Source organism: Bombus pyrosoma, linkage group LG7 (assembly GCF_014825855.1).
Source record: "Bombus pyrosoma isolate SC7728 linkage group LG7, ASM1482585v1, whole genome shotgun sequence".
In the NCBI taxonomy this organism is placed as follows: Eukaryota; Metazoa; Arthropoda; class Insecta; order Hymenoptera; family Apidae; genus Bombus; species Bombus pyrosoma.
The window spans coordinates 12,111,458-12,136,908 of NC_057776.1; the positions used below are offsets into that span (position 1 = coordinate 12,111,458).

The following is a 25,451-nucleotide window of genomic DNA, read 5'->3' on the forward strand; positions in this document are numbered from 1 at the left end:
ATAACGAGCTTACGCCCCTAAAGCCGGCTTAATTAAAGGCCATTCGACTGAAATCGTGAGCACCGGAATGGTAACTCCGAAAGCACCGATCCTATCGTATGGACCCGTGTGCGCACCTGTTCCACAAAGCGATGCTCCCACGCTTCGGACTCGTTTCTAGCATCCATTCTCCGGTTCTGTTATTTCTCCATGGCTTAGCCTAATAACTGTATCCACGAAAAATTGCGCAACTTCCTGATATAGTTAGACGCGTACAAGAAGATTCTTTTATAAACGTAGTAAAGGGAAGGTTACTGTTAGAGTCTGTTTGAAATCAATCAACCATTCAAGATCAACGAGTAGCGCTTTCCCAATACTGAATGATCTTCTTTCTTCAAAGACTATTCGATATCCCATCTTTTTTAAATCACAAGATTCGTCTTGAATTTTTCACGCTAAGTATCGCGTGCTAGCTAATCGCAAGCGATAATGACGAATTAATTTGTGATTAATAGTTATTCCCCCGGTCAAGGCAGCTGCTTGTATACGCGCACGAAGCGTAAATGGACATGAGCTACGGTAGCGTGCACGCTCGTGTAGGAACGTATTTGTAGGCCATTGTGGAAGGGCTCGATGGCTCTCGGTTTAATTGAGGAAACACGTGACCGACTCGTTAAAAAAAAGAGATGGAAAACAGAGGCAGTCGGTGTCTTTCTCGTGGCTCTTCTAATACTTCATCGTGCAGAGTCCATCGAGCACGCCAGCCCTTTCCCTCTTGGCATTCGGACGGGTCCGAGTACTCGAGCCTGTTTCACCCCCTGAACGCTTGTCTGTTCGCTCGTTCCGCGTGCACGCAGCACGCGTTCGTGTAAACAACGCGATCCAGAGGAAGATGATAGAGAAAGATGGGAGTGGAACAGAGATAGGTACAGGAAGGGGAACAAGAGAAGTGATAAATGGAGTTAAGGTATGTTGACCGTGGACCGTGGAGGGGAGAGAATAAAAGAACGAACGAGATAGGTGTGCAGCTAAGGGTGGAAGGAGATGGACGAAGCAAATGGAGAAAGACGAGAGCAAAAATGGTCGGGATCGACGAGCGGAAAAATTTCATTATCCTCGCATTGAATCGGGATCGAGCGGTAGGTCGGGGCGCGTCCCTGAAAAATCTGTCGTCCCCGTCGATTCAGCCCGGTCGCCTGCTGGAGTGGCGCCGCCGATGCTCGTTGAACTTTCGTGAGGGACTCATTTAACTTCTTTCGTTTCAGGAGCAATTATTTCGCTCGGGGATCGTTGAACGGTGAAATCATTTCTCTTAGATCGAACGTTTCGAACAAGTCGTTCACTCAGGACTAGACATTTTTATAAATTCCCGTTAAAAAGCCAGAGAACTTTAATTTCAAAATTGCACACATGCCATCGTCGGTAAAATTCTTGCAGCTATGAAATTGCAAGGATTTGCGGTAAACGAAAGGGAACGAAACCTGAACATAGAGTTATCTATTAGAAATAATAAAATAAGAGGAGTGGACGACAAAGTAAAACTCACTATTATGGATACTAATTATTCTTGGTAGACAAACTGTAAGAAGATTCACGTGCACATAAAGAGAATTACTTGGAGTTAATTAAACCTAAGCTTCTTAAACGCCATTCTTACGTCATCTTAATCAGGTAACCATATTTTTTCACGCGGCTGGCATTAACGTCGCTTCTACTTGCGTCTCTTACGCGCCGTTGGAAAACGCTTATTAGTATTCCTGGCACGCGCGTGGATAACGAAAGAGTGCTCGCGCGTTAATAAAACTTTCAAAACGGAGCCAGTCAGACATCGAATCGGTTACGGGATTAACCCCTTTAACGAATGCTCACTTGACTTTTAATAACGGTTCGCGTTGTCACCGCGTTACGTTCCGACGGTTGCGGGGGGCACAAAATGAAATTTATGACGCGTCCTCCTCGCGTCGCTTCTCCGCAACACCAGCTTCCGCTTCACGAAGCGGCGACCATTCTTTTTCATATTACGAACTAATATTGTCACGCCGTAGAGATGAGTAAAACGCTCGCGTATAAACACGCGACTTAACCGTGGGAGGAGCGAAGGAACGAGCAACACGGAACATGCGGTTCTTTATTAAAAGCGCAACTTTCCCCTTCGCTCGTCCCATGTACTTCTTTATGGCTGGTAACCACGACCCTCGCGCGTCTCGTCGCGTCGCCATGTAAGGATTCACCGATCCCTGGTCCGATTGCTCGATACCAACTTAATCGTGGCCCTTCTCCGCTCGTGCTGAGTCATGCCTTTTACCGTTGTTGGAAGTGATTTATCTTTGAGATTGATGCTCAGTGAAGACTCATGGAAAGTGTAATTATAATCCTTTTACTGGTGTCTCATTATGAATTTCGTAACATTAATAAGATTATATCGTAGGTGTAACTAATATCTGGATCGTAAATATTCACGAACTTGTCTATCTGAATATTTAATTTGAATTTCATATTTAATTTATTGACAGTCGATAGTCGATAATGTCAGATTTTTCAGACACCTTGAACGGAAATATACCGTCATGAACTCGATTAGTATCGTCGAGTCGATACAGAACAAATCGAGGACCAGATACTGCTTACTTAATCATGTGTCTTAGCCTTAAAATTGTCTCCTCCGTTCTCTTCCACAATTTCTTATCTGTGAGAATGAGACTGAGAAAAGATCTTAAATAACGGAAATAGGGTAAAAGTAGTACAGAGGTTTAAGGAATCAACGATCCTATATCGAATGTACGTAAATAGTATCATCATTTTCGATCTAAGCAGAAAAGTTAGAAGTATCCCAATTTCTTCGAATAAACATGGATCACCATGTCACCAGAATGTACAATGAATTGCCAACCGCAGCAACTCAAGTTTTCGAGGAACTTCCGCAGAGCATGGCGAAACATTTCGGACTCACGAGGCGCGTGTTGCGCTTAATTGTCGCTGTTGTCTGCAAGATTTCCCTTTACCATCGAATCACGAGAATAAACGTTCAAATTAGTTAATTCGATGCATCAATTTGCTGGAAAATTTAATCTTGAACTTCCAAAACATATATTTAGTATCTTCTCGTATTATACGAGTATGCTTATTATTCGGTAATTGACGTATACAATTTCGAGGCCTATACGATCACGGAAAAATAGAAGTACAAAAGTATAAATAATAACATGGAATAGTAAATGAATTTGTTTACGAAACATTAATAATCACCGCTCATTGTCTCCGATTCTGCGAGATTCGCCTTAAAACGCGTCAAGGTTTCCATCATCGAGTTCCAACAATTTTTCGGGTGGCGTGTTCTCGCAGACACGCTCAAGAGGGTGGCAATCCCATGACGACGAGAAGGTGGAGGACAGGCGAGTTTACGAAGGAGAAGGAAGGTTGTCTCTGAAAGAGACTAATTCGCGAATTTCGAGCGGGAATGACGGCGAGAAACGAAGGTGAAAGACCGAAGAAAACGGGCGGCGAAGGCGAAGACGGAAGCGGAGCGCGGAGCCGGAAGGAGCGGAGGAAGGGAGGCGGGCTTTCAAGTCGAGGGTGCAAGAGTCGGGGAGATAGCGTCGCCTTTGAGAGGGTTGCGAGTTTCCGGGCGGCAAGGACCATGGAGAGAAGGATCCTTATATTTCAAATTAAAGGGAAATTCGAAATACCGACCACTTTCACAAAGCCCCTGTGCTTCTCGCTCTTTCTCGCAATTCCCTGTCCTCCATTCTCTGTCGGCCGCTTTCCTTCCGTTCTATCTCTTTTTGGCCTCACGAGCGTACACGCTGTCCTCCTCCACCACTAACCCCCTCCCCCACCTCCTGGTCGGGGTATTTAAACTTTTCAAATTGAAATTGTTTTCGATATCCAAGCGAGTGCTCTCGAAAGAGAGAAAGGGAGAGAACTAGAAAAGGAGGAAGAAGAAGAGCAGAGTTCCGAGGACAGCAAGCGCGCACGCCTCCGTTCGATGAATTTTCCGGTGGCTTTAGACGGCGGGACGATTCTTCAGCATGCTCTTTACGTTTTTCAACTTCGTTGCAAACCTCTTCTATCCTACGGTCCTTCACTTCAACGGTAGTTTGAACGTTTTGAACACTTTACTCAATCCACGACCCACGGCATATTATGTCGCGCACTAATTACGACGTAATTCGGAAAGTTACCGCGAACGGGATTTTTCCCACTCGGGCCGCGCGTATCTACGTGTTGTTAGCCACTTCGAAATTTCAGCAATTTGCGGCATCCACGGGCCGGTTATCTCCCAACGAGAAAGACGACGCATCGCAGCGGGCTTTCGTCGCCGAACAAGTCGAGTGCCGCTCGTTTCGCGGTCGAGTATCTCCGTTCGAATTAAAATCCCTGTAAAACTAACTGTCTCCCTCTCCCTCTGCCTCTCTCACTGATTCCCCATGACCGCCCTCTTCCTAATTGACGTCATAAAGACCGACTTCTGTCCGTTCGTCGAGTACCCTCGCGATTTCATTGTCGCCGTTAACGCGATTACTTTACGCAACTGCTTGACGACCTATTCTACCACTAATTTCTCCATTTGGACCGTCCGTAACCATATCCACGAATTTTTGAAATTGCGCAAATTTACAAGATATTACCCTGGTTCTCTCTTTTACTCGGATCTTAATCATTGCAATTCGCATTTATCATACAGATAAAAAGCGTAAAAGGCTCCATTTCGATTTGACTATCGAAAGAAAGACAACGAAAAATGAAAAAAGGGAAAAGATTGGGTAGCAAACTCAGTTAGCCTGACAGCCACGTAGCACGCGCTCTTTTCGCCCAGCGATAAATTCCAAGTCTGTTGAATCCTAATTAGAATCTGGCGCTTATCTCCGGCGCCAGCGTAAAATGCATAGGAATGCCTGATCCTAAAAACAACGAACCGGTCACGTTCGCGCGATAAACTCGATCCACGTGGTTGTCCTTTTGCAGCCGTGTGTTCCCGTGCCGCTCGTCCATCTTGCCACCGCGAAACGTTTTTGCCACGCGACGACTTATTTTCCAATTGCACGGATATACCGAGCGCGGACGGCGTCATTGTGCCCGATGTAGGTTGTCAGGTTGGCGACGTTCCCTCGGCGCACGGTCGACCGGCAGTCGCATAACAAAGTAGCGTAAAACAATAGTGCGTGTTTTCTCTCCCCTCCAATGTCTCTGTTCCGCAGGCATTCCTGTGTTCTCGCTTTTCTCCGCGACGTTTCTCCTAGATATTCCCGTCCCTATTTTTCCCTCCTTTATCCTATCAACGTGTTTTCATCTTTCTCTTTCAGTTGTTTCTTTTACCTTTGCCCCGATGCGACACAACACACAGTCGACACAATGGTATCACACGATAATGGCGTGCACCGCTTCTCTCGCAATAATACCCGCGCTGTCTGACCGTGTTAGGCTGAAACTACTGAAATTCCAAGCTCTGCAGCAAGCTGACTAATAGGGATTATATGCGTACTTTCCTGCAACGGAGATCTGACTATGTTGTATCTATTACAATGTTTAATTTACTAATCGAAAGCAGAGCGCACTGACAGCTGCGCGGTTTCTGTATCTGAAAATCGGTATTCATCGGGTTTCGGATTTTCAAAGAAAAAGTTACGGTTGGGAATATTGTGGGGTACGTCAGAATGAGCGTAGTTGCTTCTGCAATATTGATTCATTATAGCATAGTGAAATGTGTATACATACAAATAAGGGAAATACATTTCAAAGTTACAGACTGAAACAAAATTTCAATATGAATAATATACAATTGAATGTGAAATTGAATAGAAATTGTATCAAATTAGTTTGTATTATTCCAATTTCCTTTTATTTTTATTATTTGTTTCTATTAATTTCCAATCTTTCGCTCAGAATTACGACAGTAGCCATTGACACATCACGAAGCAAAAATGAGTATTCCATCCTCATTCAACCACCCCGTTCCAGTCACCATCCTATAGACCAAAGCATCGTCGTCATTTTCTTTCTTTCGATGCGGCGTATAAATAACTAATTTGAAATCCTGTCGTATCGAGAAAACTTTGATCAGTTCCTGGTTGCGCACGGCATCAGTATGATGGAAAGTCGAATGCGGCTCCGACGCGGTGCCCAACCGCGTTCGATCGCGCAAACCATGCATACTTCATGACTCGTGTTTACAAAGTTTCCTTAAACGTAAGCCGCGAGATCACGTCTGAAATTGGTACTTTGTGCCTTCCCGTTTCACGCCGTTCCCTAACGTAGACCGTGTTCCAGCCCGTGCGCTGAATATTTCCACCGACTGAATATTCCGCGCGAAAAATCGCGCGCCCGCCTTCTTCCTCGAGCGCAAACCCTAAGTTTTCCCACTGATCATCGAACAAAGTTGCAGCGATACGGAACTCTATCGCGATGGCGGCTGTAAACGACGATTAAGAAACGAAGCGGAGAAGCAGAGTCGTGGCCAGGACGCATTTAAATTCCGTGGACGTCCAAAGTTGGCGCGGAAACGATCCGACTGGACTTCAGCCCCATATCTTTGCGCGTTAACGCGACCCAGCTCGCCGCTTACGTACGAACGTGCACGCCAAGAAGTTACTCAACTTTTGATACGCGACGTTTCGGGGACTTCCTTAATTTCCGGCTACGCGGACTCTTCCGGATGGCGTTTTACTCGACAGCAGACAAGAGTTCATTAAGGTTTTAACGGCCGACGTATATTCTGCGAAGAGACGGGACACGGCGGGTCGTCTCCCAGCATTGCTGAAACCGACGTTGGATCTTCTGGATAACGTCGCCCAGGCGCGGAAAATATTCCAGTTGCGACAAGAGGGATAGTCTAAGTTTAATCTTTCCGAGTTAAAAATCTGTGTTTTATCTTCGTCCCAACAGAGGTTCAAAAGTAGCTTGCAATTTTCCTTTGTCTGGTGAATGCTTTTGATAGATCGCTGATTGTCTAAAGACAGTAAGTTTTCTATGCACCACTTAATTCTCTTATTTTTTTTTTTTAAATAAAGAACGTGGAAACCGTTCGATCAAATTAGATCGAAAGTGTAACGTTCCAGCGATGATATCGCAAGACAGTGAATACCGTGACACTTCAAAGACGAAAATTAGCTCTTTGATCGGGCTTGGAAACGCCGGACCGAGATTACTCGTTGGTTTGTTCGTTCGTTCGCGACACGATTTTCGAGCGTCTCGCCGTCGACTGGTAAAAGAGGTCGAGGCGAGAGAGTATCGAAGAGAGGCAGCGTGTGGCTCGAAAAACCGCAGCCTGTGAAATTCGACGCTGAGGTAATTTGAGAGCCGTGAGAGGGTTGTCGGGCCAAGGGATAAGCAGGGGACCAGGTTTGACGGTGGTTGGTGGCAACGGCAGCGGCAGCGACGGCGGTTGGGGGTGGAATTTCGGATAGACTGGTGGGTTTGCCGCTCGGGTTTCTAAGTTTATTAAGTCCTACCGCGACTCGCCTTATCTAGCTCTCGGAGACTTCGTCGTCATCCACGCTGCTTCCTCTCCCTAACCTTCCACCGGTGTTCGTAACCCTGTCCCTTTTTCCCCTCTTTCTGGTTCGTGCTTCTTTCGTTCTATAGCCCAGCGCCGACCGTAAATTCATATCTCGAATAATTTTCACCCGGACGTAGAGCGGGCGACCTGGCTAACGGCCAGGATTTCTCGTAAACTCTACTGGCTACCCCGTGGCTCTCTCGCTTCTCCCGCTTTTTTCACGACGCTTCACCTCTACAAACCCTCGAGTTTTCCACGTTTCTCTCCTTTGTTCTTCTCCGCCGTTCTTACCTCACGCGGAGAAAAAGCGCTCTTATTCTTTACCTCGCCTCTCACCGATTCCAACCGGATATCGGTTCGCTCGGTTCAATCGTATTTCACCCGCAGACACCACTGGAACACCCGGCCGAGAGAGCCGAACGTAATGCCTCCCTTTGAGACTTTTCTTTCGGCTAACTCTCGCGCGTCCTTCGCGATAATTTTCCCCCATCGTTCGCCGTGCGAGTTATCGTTCCTAGCCACCTGGTTTTCTCCTAGAAAAAAACCAAATCGTTTCCTTTCGTTTCTCTCTCTTTTCGTAGTTCCGGGGAATATACCGATATGTACGATAATTCCCAAAACTAAAGTGTATCATCATGAAACGGTTGCGAATTAAAGAGGCGTGCTGCACTCGGAAGAGCCGTGGTCGGATAACAGCGGCAGTTAGGCGAATTAAAACCGTGCGACCGGCTAAGCTCCTTATCGACCGGTATTAATTCCGCGTACACGCGCATATTTCAAGTTGATTGTGGTAACGAGCTTCGGAGGTAGATCGAACGAACGAATCGAACCGCGCGCGTGGCTCTGGAAACGCGTTGGTTCTGCGCCGGAATAATCGCGATACTTCCGCTTGTCGCACGGCCGAAGGGGGAAGCTGCGTTCTGCCTCTCCTCTCCGCTGCAATCTCTGCTAACGATGTTAGTCGAAGGACGCGCTCGTTAGCGTGACACGATTGTACATGCCGCCTCGATTGTCCTCGCCCTGTTCGGGGAAAGCATTACGTCAACCTGGACATCTTCGAAGACGGAGGCGGAAACGCCTCACAGCCCACCCCGTAATGCGTCCCTCGAGCAGTTTCCTTACGCTCGACCGAGAGGAAACGGACGATAAGGCGACAATTCGCGTCGATCTGAAGACCTATTCGTGTTCCCTTTGCTTTACAAGGATACCCTTCTTTGAAAATTCTTAGCAACCTTGACTTCTTGGTGTCTGAAGTTATTTGTTCTAATTTATATTTTACTTAGTTTTGTCTTGTAAGGAGAGGATGTTTCGGATACTAAAGTTCTTTTTTGTTTTTACAAGGGTAGGTTTAAAGGAACACAAGGACGACAGGCTGTTGCCTAGGATACTATACTCTTGAATTTTATGCCTTCGCAGAATTCCCTGTACGGTGTTACACTGCGGAAGACTATTTCCTAAAACGTTACCCTCTGGAATACCGTTCCTTGGAATACTTAAGCCCTCAGGGTATCATCCCTCGAGTACTGTTCTCTGGGATACTGCTTCCTAACGTTGCTCTTCCTAGATGAGTATCCTCTGGAATACTATCCTCTAGAATGTCCCTAGAATATTATGTAAATCCTGCTTTTCCTTACAAATCGACGTATCGTTTAACTTCCAAGGTGCATTGTATCTTTCGACGTTTCCTCAGCTCGGCATCGTCATGCAACATACGCCATGGAAAAGGATCACGCATACGTCATCATTAGCGATTCCAGAGCTGAAAGAGCGTTCCTCGAAAGAAGTAGTAGCTTCCGTGGGTCTCATCCGATCGGCAATATGCCACAGGAATAGCACCCTCGGGATTGATAAGCATTAGTATTCCGTGAACACCACGGTCTACCGTACCTCCTGCTGTTTTCCGGTTCGAATTTGCGCGTGCGTGTTCCGTTCATGTAATAGCAAAGACTCGATCTCTGGTGCGGTGGTAAAATATAAAACATTTTACCTCTGGCCTTTGCGACCTGGCTTGGCCTCCCGAAAGCAAATACAGGCACAAAGGGAGATTGTATAACAACCGGCCTTGAAAAAGAAAAAATCGGGAAATATTTATGGCCGCAGGCCGTTCGTCGCAACGCGAGAAATCTTCCTCTGCCCCCCCTCGCTGTCTTATCGATGTCTCTTTAGTGGTAGCGAGACGTTGATAGATGGAATTTTAAATACTCTTAGTGGAAACAATAAAGTTCACTCGCGTGTACTATGTTCCTCTTTATATCGTGCTGAAGCTTCGATAATAGTTGTTGAAGTATACATTGTATTTAGTAGTTGCTTAGAAGTAGGTTAAGGGGCCTCGATCTCTAAGTTCTAACAGGGTTGAATTTCGAATTAATTTATCTTCATTATGATCCCTATTATATTTCGCTAATCTGTTGTACTGAGAAGTTCTTAAATATACTCTGTTTAGACTTAACCTAAACTTTAACCAGAACAAAATGAATGGAACAATCAAACTATAAAACGAAGAAGATATTATAGCCGAAATATCCCAACTGTGTTTCCAACGACAACAATAAAATTTCAATGACTCCAAGAAGACAAATTTCAAGAATTCAAATAGCTCAACCAGAAAGTATAGTCGTCTTTCAATTTCGAAGTCGCCAAAGGTCGAAGAGGATCGTGACAGAGGGTGTATCAAACATACGCATCTCCTAATCCTACTCTGCATATTAAGCGATCCTCGGTGCCACCCCGTAGTCCCGATATCAAGTATTCCGTCCCGGATAGACAGCGTCGGCACGTCACTCATGAACTCCATGCCGTGGCATATGCCGATGATTGGCCGCCGACCGTCAAACTCATCCCTCGCGTTTCGATCCCCGAACATGTGTGCCCACCCTTCCGTGTTCCAGACGTGTGTAGGTGGCACGCGAGCGCGCATACGTCACCAAGTCGAACGAGCGTCGTCAAACATTTTGATTTCTCGCAGCTCGATGATTTCTCGCCCCGTTTAGCACAACGATCCGTCGACGTATAACAAGTTTGCATCAAGAGCGTCCAACAAAAACCGGTAATGTCTCCCCGGAAGTCACGGTACGGCTGGTACACGACGTGGTCAAGTTTCTTCCAACCGTTTTTCCGCCAGCTTGTTTCCAAGTCCAAATTTGTCGGTTCTTGTCGGGTGTTTTAGACGCAAGTAGAGCAGATGCATTCTACAAATTTACTATAGCAACGGCGAATTGTGTGTAACTTGCGGAACGTTGGAGTATTTTAGAGCGAAGCCTCGTTCTGATTAGTCAAGAATTTACTTCGAGCAAGTTGAATCACAGTAACTGGGCTATTGATTAATCAGGAGAAAATTCTAAAAAAAAATGTTGCGTTAATACGTTGCCGAGTTTAACAATCACGTAGATATATTCTTATAACCGGCGGAATCGGAATCTTAAAGGATTTTGAACGTAAATCGATAGTACGTTAATCCGAGTTATTAAATCGTTCGAAATTGCGTCGTTCCTGAAATCTCACGCAAAGACAGATTCTCGACTTTATCGGGAAATCTCCGCACGATCGTTACACGGCTTCGTCAATCGCGCGTGACTCTCGCAAAATATTACCAGTTACTTGGCCGACTTCAAAGGACCGCGCTTTAATGAAAATCCCGAAGCTCGCCGGTGCGGCAATTGCGCGATCCCCTTTTTATCCGTGTACCAGCGCCAACATTGACATCCCTTCCACCGGTTTTCGATATCAGAATTCTCACCGTTGAGTAGCTCGCCTCATTACGCAACGTCTTTACCTTCGACTTAATAAGCTCGCCGGGTGTAGTCTGGCGCTCAATTACGTTCTTCCGCGTAGTTCGCCCGCGTCCTGCTCGTAATTCACGTTACAGCCTCAGCTCGCCGGGCGTCCCGCGGAAATTTCGCGTTTTCACGTTTCGCTCGTCCCCGATCGATTATAGCCCCGTCGAGTCCCCATCCTCGCGTTCTCCTCCCCCTCCCGGTCCCAGCCGCGAGGGGAGAGCCGGGTCCCGTGTGCCAACCAACGACGACGATTATTTATTTATTTTGTCCTCCGTCGACCCTCTGTTTTCCCTTTTCCCCCCATTCGGGCCACTCTTGAAGCGCACTTCGTGCAGCAGAATGGGACACGGTCCGTGTTCGCAATTTGATGGCACACGGTCACCCACGCGGTCGTGACACGTCCAGCCTAATGAACCTCGCATGATAGAGTGCGACCACGGAGCAGCTAGCTAACCAACCTGACTGAATAAAAAAAAAAGTAAAGGAAGGTAAAAAGAGAAAAAAATGTACGCAAAGAGGGGTGGGATAGAAAGGTAGAAGGGAGGACTGCGGTGAAAAAGAGAGAAAGATAGTCGATGCGAGCGAATCAAAGAGAACGAGGGCGATAAGGAGGGAACGACACGATGAAGAGAGAATAGAGGGACAGATGGGGACAAGAAAAATGAAAAGCCGTCGACAGTGATTAATTGCATCGCGCCGCGCGACGTAACGAGCAATTAATTATTATCGGGTAATCAAATTGGCTGCTCTACTCTCTTCGCGTACCCCACCCCCGATTTACCGTCTCCTTCTCCTCTCCTCTCTCTCTCTCTCTCTCTCTCTCTCTCTTCTACTATCTCTGTGAAAGCGGCACGCTTTTTCACGCTGATCTCGTACGCGCCTCGTATTCGTGATTTTTAATTAGTCGCGTGCATCGAGCCGATATCTCGCTTCGAGCGCGAGGATACCGGGCGCGTTTTCACACGCGAGCTGATCCTTTCATCTACCCCAGCGGGGTAGATAAAGTTGGTCACGCTGAACTTTTCCACCCTGCTCTGTCGCTTATCGCCGATCTCTCGATTCGAGCCTTCTCGAACCTTCCATCTCTATCTACTCCCTCGTTACGTCGACGAACCGTGATCTTCTTATCGGTGAAGAAATCGCCGATAAATATTATGCTAACGAACGATCGACTCTTCCCTCTTCCCGATTCTAACTACACGGTTCTCTCTTATATCGGTTCGCGAGCAATCTACCGCGGCTCCTTTGAATCCGATCTTTCTTCGCTTTCTCGCGATTAGATCTTTTAAAACGTTATTGACTAATTTTTGTACTTGCTCTGCTTTCTCCCTTGCGTCGATGCGATCGACGAGGCACGTTGTTTCAACGTGTGTACGTGCACGGGTGCACGGTGCTCCCAGTTTTCTGCATGACGCGTGCCCCTTAGGGTGGACTTGCGACACGCAAGCATGCAAACGAACCTTATGAGTCAGCAGATCGCAGGGGTGCAGCGCGCGCGCGCGCGCTCGCATAAATTATCCACGAAAATTGCAAAGTCCCGGTGAAGAAACGACTGTTTGCCGAATCGAATCGATCGCGTGTATGAAGCGGCTCGACGAAACCAAGTTCGACCAGTGTCGAAATTATGCTTGTAATTCCGCGCGGATTTTCGTGCCGCACGAATGCCTCGTAATTCTGCCGCGTTAAGTGTAATTGCGCCGGTACGCGGGAACAGTAGTGGTTGTGCAGGTGCAGCTCTTTGTACGAGATCGTCGAACGCTGTGTGCACGAACAAGCCTGGGATCGTTTGACGAGATTTTCCTGTTCCTCTGCCGCGTTTACACAGTGGAACTCTGCGCATTATAAAATGATGGCCTGTTAATCGAGACCTACCCGTCCTATCTTCGTTAAAAATTCCTCCCCTAAAATTGGAATTTCATTTATCTAACCAAATCGCCAAAAAAAAAGAAAAAGAAAAAAATGTGAAATGGATTTTCGGCAAAATTTTATAGCAGTGAGCTTTTCTATGAAAATTCTCTAAAAAGATTCTTTCGTGTGGAATTATCGCACGAGAATGTATAATATAACCGTTAAAGGAAACCCTCGTTTCCGAAGCTTTGACTTCGCGATAGCACCATTTCAAATTTTACGCTCCCCGTCCTTTCTCCGCTTCCTTGTTTGGTCCGAGGTAGAAGCCGCGGTCGAATGCGCTCGGTGGTTGCCCGGCCGGCCTGAAATCGGGGAGGAGAAGGAGGCGACGAATTCAAAACGAGCTTGCCGGAAATGGAGAACGAGCTTGCCGGAGAATGAATCACGTTTGCACACAGTCACAGGAACGCGTGGTCGCGCGCGCGAATTGTCGGCGTCTCTCGGTCCCGTTCCAGACAAATCCAATTATTCGAAACGAGACCGCAAGCTTTTACGGTCTCGTTCAAGCCTATCTATTTATACGGTACGCTCGGACCCATGGGTTGGGGTGGAAATGTACGGAGGGCTAGCGGTTCCCTTCCTCTTCTTATCCTTCCCGTCGGCGCTCAGGGGGTGGCGGAACACACGCTCGAAACACACGTCCGTTTCCCTTTCTTCTCGTCCCCCACCGATTCCTCGTTTTCAGCTGTTCCACCAACACGCGCTGTCTCTTCTTCTCTCTTTCCCTTCCGTGAAATTTGGACGGTGTTCGCGTGTACGAGAGAATGATTCGTTTTGTGGATCGGAAGACACGCGGATGAAACGTGAAATATTGCCTTTAGGAACGTTGATGGATGAGCTGTTTTCTTTTTTTTTTTTTCAATCTAATAAATAAAATGATACAAAGTACGTCAAAATTATTTTAACATTTAAATGGAAGAGACATTTACGATTTCAATCGTTTCCTATTGTTTTCTATAATGTCAATATAAGTTTGACATATCCTATATTTTTTGAAACACGTTTCAGGTGTATGTATAAAGGTTTCTTTATCTTCCCTGATTCCCCTTATCGAACGTGGCGCTTTCACCTCGAAGAGCAAACGAACGAGTCGTAGTTCCATGGCCAGTCTATCTAGTATTCGCTGGCTGATCCAGCGTGTTCTTGGTGCACGTGCAACGGTGTAACGCTAGCCGGTGTAGTGGTCGACGGAGAAGGGGCTCGTGGCAGCGGAGCGAATGCACTTAGCTGTAATCGCGACTGCGGGCGAACTGCAAGCGGCGCGTTAAGCCGACGACGGCCTCAATAGCTCGCTTCCGTGCAGGCCAGCCGGCGTTATTGCCGCCTAATGGCGGCTGCCTACCGGCTGCTAGCTCGCGGACCCCAGGACGCCTTTAAATGGCCAGGTTCTCCGGCTAAACGAGGATAAATGTCGCCAGTCGCTGGAACCTTAATCATCCAGGGAAACAGCGTTCGCGTACTACCTGCACTCTTCATCCTATCGGTCTTGTATCGGGTCGAAAGAAGCGGCAGGAAGTCGTTACATGTTGCGATTCTCGTTCGCGCTCACTGAGGATGAATACGATAACGTACTCGTAAATTATGAGCACTTAATGGTATGAGTTTTTGTAGTTTGGTGGTTATTTCTGTATTAGCAATTCCTGTTATGTCAGCAGAGTTGTATCTTTTACGTTTTATAATATATTTGTTGGATCGAAGATATTTATACAGGGTCAGATTTGCATCATAGGAATGATGAGTGATCGAGGACAGATAAGACCGTGTAGGTTATATCATTGATTGTAAGTGAATAGTGATTCAAAGAACACACGTGAAGATTTTCGAATTATGATATCGTATGAAGATTTAGCTGCGCGTGATAAAAATACGTATTGTGCGCGTGAGATATTCAGAAATGAACTGTGTTTAATCGTAATCAAATGCTCACCATCTCGACATCCACATTTTACAGCATCATCGACTTTTTCTTTGCGACCCTCTTCCCTGGAAATTTCGTGGCACGATCCATTTAGGCTAGTATACTGCAGGTTCCAGGATCGATAACTAGTCGGCGAAAGTTTCCCGAAGGGTCGAACGTTTCCCGCTGCTATCGCGTTAATATTTCAGCCGTGTGTTTGCGATCGCCAAACAGTCGTGCGGGTTTGGCAAGCGGCGTGCCGGCGCGCGTTCGATCGAGCAAGCTCCGACGCCCGTTTGTCGTGCCTCGCGTCATTTAATGAGCCAGGAATTCCGAGGATTTTATCGCCGCTACAGCCAACGTCCCTCCGCTCGCGACGCCCTCGTACACAAACACGTGCTCGCATTTTAATGCAAGCGTGCTTACCGCGTTTTGCATCGGCTCGATCAATTGTTCATTTCACCGAGACTCGCTTTCTGTTCAGCATGAATCTTGACAGTCGCGTTCCTTGGATCGTTGACCTATTTTTATTATCAGCTCTAATTCCAATTAAATTAATTTTCTGTTCCATGGCATCTCTAAATGTCTACTCCCATTCACAAATTATGTATACGCAAAATGCTTAGACGTTTGTACTATTTGCAGTAAAGCACACAGAATATACTGAAACGACAATCGTAATCGATAGAGAACAAAACGAGGATCCAATGCTCCTTTTTCTATCTATATTCGTTCATCCTAACAGGACAACGCTACCGTAACAGTACCACCGTATCTACACAAAAGTACATTCAGCTCTCTCAACCCACCTCCTTTCACCCTACAAACCCATTCCTCTTCCCAGCTACCTCCATTTTCTCCACTCTGGAACCCCCAGTCTCCATAAAAAAGGGAAAAGGAGACATCTCTAACCAACTCGCTCTATGAATGCAATCTTCGTGGAACAGGTAAGACGCAACCAAATAGCATAACGCGTGGCTCTGTATACACGCGTCCCGCTGTTTTAACGGAGCGGATGCAATATGGTCCCGGTGGGATTGCTCGTGGGGGTTGCATCAACCTCCACCAAGTATGTGTGCACCCTGGTGCTCGTGGGTGGAAAGAGAAGGATCAAAGGTAAGGCCAGCGGCCTTTCGTAATCCTGAAGTATATACGAGGTCGTGTACACGAAGAATAAGGGACCACCAAGCGAGTTCGCCTCCATTTGGCCGGCTGGCCGATTGTCCAGCCTGCCGTTATTACGGATACACCGGATAATGTATCTGGATTTCTACCTCCCACAGACACTCTCGCGCTCGTACGCACGTGCCTCTATATCAGTAGTCGTAATAACGCGGCTCGACCCGGTACATCGATCTTGATTTGCCCTGCTCCCGGACACCGTGATATTTGCTTTTAATTCTACCGTACAGCGGGACACGCTTGTTTCTCAGCATGTTTCGCGAATGATGATTGCCAAACGAGATTTGGAATGGATGATTATGTTTGAAAATGCATGTTTGGTTTGATGATGTTGAAGGTGGACGAAATTGGTGTGAAGAATTTTATTAGATGAGGTTAGATGGTGTGACACGTGATTGGAATGATAGATTATTAGAATGGCAAAGTAATTTCTAAGGCTATTAGATAATGAATTGTATTGCTTGAAATTGCACAATTCCTAGCAATCTATATTCGATACAGAATCGTGTCAAACGAAAAATTTGCAAATGGAAAAGGTTACGAACATTTTGTTCGTGAAATTGGCAAAAGTCGTCTCTTATCGAGGAATTAGATTTTGTATCGAGTGTAAATACATGTTCCTAATGGTCGAGCCTGATTTGATCTATCTTCTTGCAATTGTCGTGAACTCGGAACAGTTTCATTCTGGGACGTAAAGCGCAAAGTGGAACCGCAAGCGTCGATTGTGTTGTTTAATTAAAAAAGAAACGTTTGAACTGAGCCCTTGACCGAACCAACCGCTGTTGGTTTATCTCTTCCATTCCTCGGTTTCGCACCGGTGTACACAGAACGGAAGGAGAGAAGGCGCCGCGGAGTCGAAGAGTTAACTAAACATGGGAAAAGTTGGCTCTCGCCTCGATCTCGAACGTGAGCCGGTGTAAATACCAACCACTGGTGGTATTCATTAAGAATTTCCAGGCTTGTCCTTCTTTCGAACGGAACTTGCGAATTAAAGCCCTCCTTCTGATGGAAATCCTGCAAAAGAAAACGAACAATTTATAACAACTTCTTGTCTCTTACTAGAACGGGTATTCTCTCACTAAGATGAGAAAAAGGAAACAATATGCAGAAGCTAATTTACAAAATTGCTAGAATTAGTAAAGGATGATTTATAAAATATCCAATAAATTGGAAGAACTCTCAATTTCTGAAAAAAAGAGAAGATAATGTAAGTACAAAAGCGTACGTATGACGAGAACGTGATTGAGCGCTGATCCACGAGGATTTTTCTTGTACGCGTAGAATCGCGTGTTATAAATTTTCCCTTCGTCTAAGAAGAGAGCCACGCGAGACGGTCTCTGGTCGCGTTCCATTCGGCTCAAACTTTCTTTTCGCGCTCGAGAAAGGGCATGAAACGGCAGTCTCTCATTCTCCGGGGCTTCCGGCGAGCACTCGGTCAGACACCCCCGGGATTTCAGAATATGTGTACAGAAAACGCGCCACCCCCTCGTTCGCTCTGCTTCAACCCCCGAGGCCGGAGGTCTCTGGGCTTCTCTCCGTTCTGGCTGAAATGGCCGGCGTGACAAGGCGCGGCACAAAGGAAAACTTTCATCTACCACCCGCTACGGAAACAGGGTCGCCGGTCGTGACGTCGCAACGCGCGCGCCAAGAAAGGAACGAAAGGTTTATTTTTCAGAAGGGAGCAAGAGCCTAAGATTTATGTATACTCTCACCTGCTGACGGTGCCACGGTTTTTCTTCGGATTTCATAGCAGGCCAGAACCTGGCCCGATCACGCAGACACCATTCTTAGCCCGGGATCGATGGACGACCGGTTTGGGAAATAAATTTTTCGAATAACGGACGTTGGTTTAATGTGATCTGTGTTTAGGAGAGATGGATATATGGGATGGTTTTAGTGTCGTGTAATATTGGGTGGATTGTGACGGTTGGACATGTGAGAGTAGGATACTAAATGGGAGTGGTAATAAAGATGGATTGCTATGCAGGAATCTTGCGGACGAAGCATGATGGAATTTTTGTGTTGGAAGAAATAAAGGGAGATTGCAATTATATAGAAATATAGGGAACATATTTAGGTTTTTTGGCGCTTGTTTCACTTTGCTCGTTATTTTCGTTTGTCTATCCTATTGCTTATATTTGATGGAAATTGCGGTGAAGAAATATTTTGTGCAACATCAGCGTTTTTATCGCTGATGTCTGTAATGAAAATTATCGTGAAAATATTTTCTAAAACTTCAACCATCGTCGTACGTGCTTCCTTGCCATCTGCAAATAACACAGCGATGTCGAAGTTAATCCGTTACAAAAATGCAATTTTCCACTCACTTTCGAAGAAACGGGAAACAACTTGAAAGTCGAGAAACTTCGTGAGGTTTTTCGATGGTTCGCATCGAATCTCTCGGCGTGAAACGGCGATTTAAAGAGACGACGTGGACCGATTTCCGCGTGGAAAGTCCGTACACGGACACGTAAGAACGGTTTGCGGTCTTCGACTAGTCCTCACTGCTTGTATGATTCGTTTGATGTCCGCTCACGGGTAAACTACGCCGAACAAATCGCGAAACGGCTTCTCGACGACTTTTCCTGCTATCGACAACGCTAAAAATGGAGCTAGCCGACTGAGAAGTTTCCTTTAAGGTCGCGCCGCTGTGTCGCCCTTCCGGATGCCATTCGACGTGACTGCTTAATATCTCTCCGATCGCATTTTGATCGGATACGTGTGCGTTTTACCGATCGAGAACCTGACTCGTTGCCGAACAGATGTATAAATAAAAATGGACGTTGTTCGAATTGTTGGTTAAACCGCGTTGGGTTTCTTTTCGCTGAAAATTCGGATAGAGAGACTCAAAGTCTTTTAAAAATTGTTCCTTTTACGTTCGTACAAACGTATTTACACGAGTGAAAACCGGTTAGGTGAGCCATGGATTTTGTCAGAAAAATTCCGTAATTTTGCTTTACGCCGGAATCAAAGGATGGCAAAATGTGAAACCAGACAGAAGAATCTTTTAAATTCCAGGAAAGCTATAGTTGATGTACATTGTGATCATTATTCGCATCGAAATTATACTGTTTAAAATTTTTCAAATACATTCCTGAGTTATAGTAATTTAAAAAATATATAATAGAAAAAGAAGATAATAAGCAACAACAGATCCAGAATAGTCGGTAATACTTTCCATTTTCGATACAATGTTTCCTCGGTGTAATAAACTTTCAAAACGTAAGCTGAAATATTCCATAAAATGTAACCATAACGCTCTCAATACTACAGTTTACGTTCTTTGAATTCACTTAAAAATCCTTCCGTTTTCGTCGCCAGTCAGCTCTTCGTAGGAAAACTAACAATTCCAGGCGAGGATATTAAAATTCCGGCACGCCGGTGTTTATTAATGCATCTGCATATTTATAGATATCGTAAATGCGCGCTGAGAGCAGCTTGTTCAACGCCGGCGGCACGATACCCCTGGGCTCGGCGTGCTAAGCAATAGGTCGAAGCTTCTAATTAAAGGTAAATAATCGCGCGGCCAGCTAGCGCATGAATACGAGCCCGTGGGGAGCTCGTTTGCACCCTGCTACGGCCTGGTTTGACACTGGCCGGAGGGTGAACACACAACCGATGACGGGTGACTGTGTTCCGTGGAAACGCGAGCAACGCCAGGAAATTTCCTATTCTCTTCCTCCGCAAGTCATCCTCTCGTGTCCCTTCGTTCTACGATCTGTTTTATATCGCGATAAAAAAAGGAACGCTACGCTAAATATACTATGTGTTTCAGGAAAAAATATTCCATCTTCGACTAGATCGCATTACTCCAATTTGCAACCAGTATTTGACATTGATTCGTTCCATTCTCAAAACGAAAAAGGCGGATCGTTCGGTGGACAGAGATGAAGGGAGAAACGGTACGAAATTACGATGCTCGATGTTTTCCCCTACCGGAAACGTGCGACGTTATCGCGACGAGTGGGAACCTTGTTCCGGGACCGCGTATTGAAATATTTATTCAGAGTGGCAGTCGGTTCGTTAGACACCGTCGAGCGACACATTGACGCACCGGCCTCGTTATTAAATTTTCATGAATCTGTGGAATGAACTTACAAATGGAAGAAGCAAAAATTCGTTAATTGAGACAAATCGCTGAACAAACCCCTTTACCCCGAAACACATCGGAAACGAAAAATTCGACAAACAATCGAAGAATCGCCGGACGCGAAACGAACGAACGCTGGTATACGAGTAGCAAGTATGATATTCACGTGTATGTACACATACGTATGTATAGAGATACATGAACGTAAAATCCAGCTCGTTCGCAGCCTTCGGGTGGCGCTTATTTTTCCGGGACGCTTTGGGGCGGTCGTCAGCTGGCAGTCGACCGGTTATCGGTGGTCGGGCCGCTTCGAGTGGCGACGACCGGTTTCAATTTGCAGGTCAGGTTATTTCGTAGGTTCGAAATGGCGGGCGCACAGCCGCGGTCCGGACCGGCTCTCGCCGGCAATTTGCAATTTCCTGCCAATTCTGCTATCTCGCCCCGATGTACGCGTGTAGCGAGCCGCGTATGGCAACACACACCATATTTCGCCGAGCCTTAATTTAGGAGCGCCGAACTCGCGTTATCCGTGCGCATCGGCCGCTTGCATTACCGGGCCCGGTGTAACCTAATCTCGGTAACGAATTCGGTGAACGTATTTCCCATCGACGATTCCGAATTCGTAGCCGACTACGGGGCTAGAGGCTTTCAACGTGTCCACCCGGCGCCAACGAATTGTCTCTCCTGTAATCAGTCAGAGAGACGAATAAAATGACGTTAATATATGCAAAACGCGTAATGTTCGGATACTCGAATCCAACGAGTTTCGCGGTCGCAAAGAAACGTGATTTGCTGTTCCATGGAAGGGCAAACGTTTGTAGAGATTTCGAAGCAATCAGCGATCCTCTGGTTGGAAGAAATACGCGGAAGTAAATCAATGGACTTTACCCAGTTTTACGATTTCTTTTTGCTTCTTGGAAGAAGAAAAGCGCGATTGTGGCTATGAACGGAATACGGAGTGTTACGTTTGTTTTTAACATTAGAGGAATAGTTTGGATAAAAACTGAAAGACGTAGAGAATCTACCAAACCAATGTGAAATATTTACAGCAGCGACGTTAATGTATTCACATCGGAAATCGCAAAATTTTCGTCGCGAATATTTGACAATCGTCTGACAGATCAAGTATTCATGCAAAGTAACGGCAGCGAAATGACATTTTGAAACACGAAATAAATCCATCACGGTAGAAGAGTACGTAAATTCGCAGTCTTATAGGAAATTTTTCGCGTCAATGCGAATAAAAGCATACAGAACTGTATTTATTCGCTATAGCGCTATTAGCCTGTCATCGTGAAATTTTCAATAAACATCGCGAGTATTTCACACGGGCCAAGGGAATTGTTCGAATACATTAGGAAATTAAGAAAATTCAAGACGTCATACTTTTAAATTGGGAATCGTTTGCATAGAATTCTACGTAAGTCGCGGAATATAGGTTCGCCGAGGAAAATCTTCCGTGAGCACGTACAAATGGTTAAAACTAACCCGAAATGCATTTGTGCCGTCTCTCTGAGCAATATCGTGCGAGGATACGTTCCGCACGCCATGGTCCACTAAATTCAGAACAATTGGAAATAATTATAGGTCGTTAATGTCGAGAGAATAATAGCGACTGTATTACGGAATCGTGAGAGAGAGAGAGAAAGAGAGAGAGAGAGAGAGAGACAGGGAGTGGTTGGAGAAGAAAAAGGGGGAGGGAGGAAGGAACTGCAGCGCGGAATTACCTGAAAATGGTTGCCATTGTGTTGAACAACGTTGTAGCATAGTTTTGTTGTGGATCCTCGGTTTAATTCTACGCCGTGCGTTAAGTTCAGATAACAATGTGTTGGTGTGGAAATTCGTATTGGAGATAGTTCATGTGGATCAAAGCACGAGCCGTGATTTATTTCAAGCTTGATGGGATATAGAATGTATTTTCACACGTGATATTCAAAGGATGCTGTTCCAAAAAGCTAAAAAATCCATGGAACAAACGAATAAGAAAAATATCCGTTTCTTGGTCGATCACATTTCATTTACATGAAATCGCATTTAATGAAATCGAATGTTGATTACATAGTAAACGATACCGTTTGAAAATAACCGTTCGGTGAATGTAACGCAAGACTCATTCATTACCGGTGCAATCAAGAGCGAAACGATATGCGAGAAACCGGAAGACACGGAGTAGAGTCAGTCCGATCAAAAGCCATGAGCCACTCCGGTCGGATATGAGATTCGATCCCCCTATTCTTCTCCCCTTTTGCGTAGTTCGTCCTCACGGCTCGACGATCAAAATAATAATTACTCGACGTGTCGTTACTTTCGATTTTGTCGCTCGGCTGGACAGCTTTGCGTCGCGTTCGGCGTTGATTATTCGACGCACGAAAGAGCACCTTTGCGCCGGAACTGGCCGAGCGTACGCTTCTTTTTAGCCAGTCGATATTAATTAGAACGTTCCGTCGCGAGTGACTGTTCGTTTTCTCGCATCTACGCAAGCGACAGTACTTGATAATAATTACCGCCTCGTCGATCGATCGGTCGCATGATCTTCGTCAAGCGAGACGATCGTTTCGAACTTCCACGGTCAATTTCTTTACTTCGATATGCGAGAATAGTAATTAAATATATTTATGATAAATGGTTCGCAATTAAACTATATAAATACTCGAATTTTCTAAACGTTAAGTTAATAAAGTAAAAGTTTTTCCTCTATTTTACCTAATCATTTTTGCACGCTCAACTTCGCTTTTTATCAGCTGAAGTTACAACGTGCGAGAAACGAGCGTGAAGCAAAATTTAATCGTTTTTCTCTGTCTTTTTTTTTAGGTAAGCGCTAATTTTCACCGGTTTGGCTATTCTCTGCCAGTGTTTTCCGCAATGGCCGCCCCAGGGGGTTGGTCAGGCAACGAGGGGTAGCGGATAAGAGGACGGCGGGAATCGCAGGTATTCTAGCAAGCTCCTTTATTTCTAATTGCATTTCGAGTTAATGGAATACGCATAATCGTCCACCAAGTTCGTGGAATTCGAGCGAGATTCTACAAAATTAAGCGCGGTTTTCGCGTGCCCTCTTCCGCCTACGGATCACCAACCCGTCCCTGACGTAATGCGCATATACGAGACGCATTCCTCAGGATACGTACGCGTTTACGATGTTTACGCTTGAGTTTGTCTTGCTTTGTGTACGTTTGTACGTTTTGATCTATTAGACGGTGCATCCTGAATAGTTGGATCGTAGGAATGAAGCACATACTCAGGGGTTGGAAAGAGTTAAAGATCTTATTATATACGTTTGAAAGCAATCTCTGCTTTGTACATTCTATGTACAAGGCTAAGATTCTTAGTAAAATGAAATAGAGTTCACAAATTTATCTGTTAAGCTCGCTATATACGTAGTTGAAACTATCTTTCGTAAATTGCAAGCGACAGGGTGACTCTTTTTCGGAAACAAAAGCGCGATGCTCGAGTCTCGTTTCAATTAGCACCAGTTGCAAAATCGCTCTTTGAAGAGCGTGTAACTTGGAGACTTCGTACCGAATTGTTGCTTTCACAAGGCTCGAGAATATTCCGCGAGCTTCTGGTTTCAACACGGGCATGAATAATAACTGCGAAGATCAATGGGATGCTGCAATTTTGATATTTCAGGGAGACTGTAATCTTCACGGAACGCTATAAGTGTTTTCGTTAATGCGATGATTAGTACGAATCGCGACTGAAGCAAGACCTCCAGGACCTGACTGAAACGCGAGTTTCTATAGGATACGAACTTTCCAACATTACGATTCGAGTTAGTTTAATAATTAGATGGAAGGGCGGGAACATTTGAAAAATGTACGAAAGCTTCCCATGGAAGAGGTGAAATTTTTTGAAAATCAGCAAGCGCGGAAGAATTATGTTTTCGCGACACACGGTTATGAAAGAGTCATGACATGGATAAAATGTGACGCTCGAATTCGATCCGCGAAGTGTGAAATTAGTCGTTGGCCGCTTGACGCTTGTCTACCGCGAAATTTACATTCCTCCATTATCACGTGTCTAAATTTTCAGACTACGTTCGAAGTTCATAGCGACGTCTCATTAGAGTCAGTCATTCCAAAATTAAACGTTCCAAAAATGAATAAACTTTTGCATTTAATTCTAGTGCCCGTCGTATACAGATCACGTTTGTCCGAGCAGCGTGTATTTGATTCTGATTTAGCGTAATTATAAACGTAACGATATTTCGCGTAAACTCTATAATTCATTCGATATTGTTTATCGAAATCCATTAACAATAACCAACGAAAAGGTCCTCGATATTGTTTATCGATATCCATTAACAATAACCAACGAAAAGGTCCAAACCTTCGAACGCGATTTGCATACTCCGGATGCGCGGATCCATTGTTGTTTCGAAACAAGTATATGGAACCTATCACATGACCATGCACTTCCAAACACGTAGCTGGCCTTTTCCGGTTCGTAACGATGGCTACTTGTGCGGCCATTTTCCGAGAGATTCGTATTTCATTGGTGCGCACCGAATTTCGATGTTCCTTTTCAGCTGCGCTATAAATACGCTCCCCGGAGGTAACAAAGAAGCATGGCGTCGCTTCCGGCGCGTCCTTCGCGAACCCTATTAGAAAAGTCGCGAACGATAAATTTTCAAGGCTGCATCGAGTGCAAATTTTCTTCTTCCTTCGTCGTTTTATACATTTTATCTTTCTCTCTTTATACTCGCATATTTCTGTAGAGTATTTTGTGATCTTTCGCTACTTCGTATCGATCTTATCGTAAAAAAGAAAAAGGCAGATTTTTGTTATTCGAAGAACCACGGCGATTCGATTTCATGGTACGCAAGTATAGTGGTACGCACAATGGTATACGCAATGATACATGGCAGAGATTCTACGATCGAGCGTGAGAGAAGATAAACCGAGTCTAAGAGCACCTTTCCTTTCAGCGGATGTGTTTAACGTACAAACGGCGAATCCACGTTATCTTTTGCCCCCTTTTCTTCCAAGTTAAACATTTACAACCGGAGAAGGAACGCAAACGACCATGGATGAACGCCTGCTCATTCCTTTGCCACTCTCGTATCGACGAGCGCACGTGGCCATGACTAAGAATCGCCTCCTTTCCGAGATTTTCATTGCTGTGTAT

At 45.4% G+C, this 25,451-nt stretch overlaps 1 protein-coding gene across 2 annotated transcripts in view; it reads left to right on the top strand.

The window, feature by feature from the left end:
* LOC122569290 (Krueppel-like factor 6) overlaps window positions 1–25,451 on the top strand; it is a 275,557-nt gene that overhangs the window by 151,927 nt on the left and 98,179 nt on the right. Inside the window, exon 2 of one of the 2 annotated variants that reach the window (XM_043730113.1) lies at window positions 23,139–23,255. The exons of the other annotated variant lie outside the window; for it this stretch is intronic. The gene's annotated coding sequence lies outside the window, so the exon portion shown is untranslated. The remainder of the gene's footprint in view (window positions 1–23,138; window positions 23,256–25,451) is intronic. 2 annotated transcript variants of the gene reach the window in all.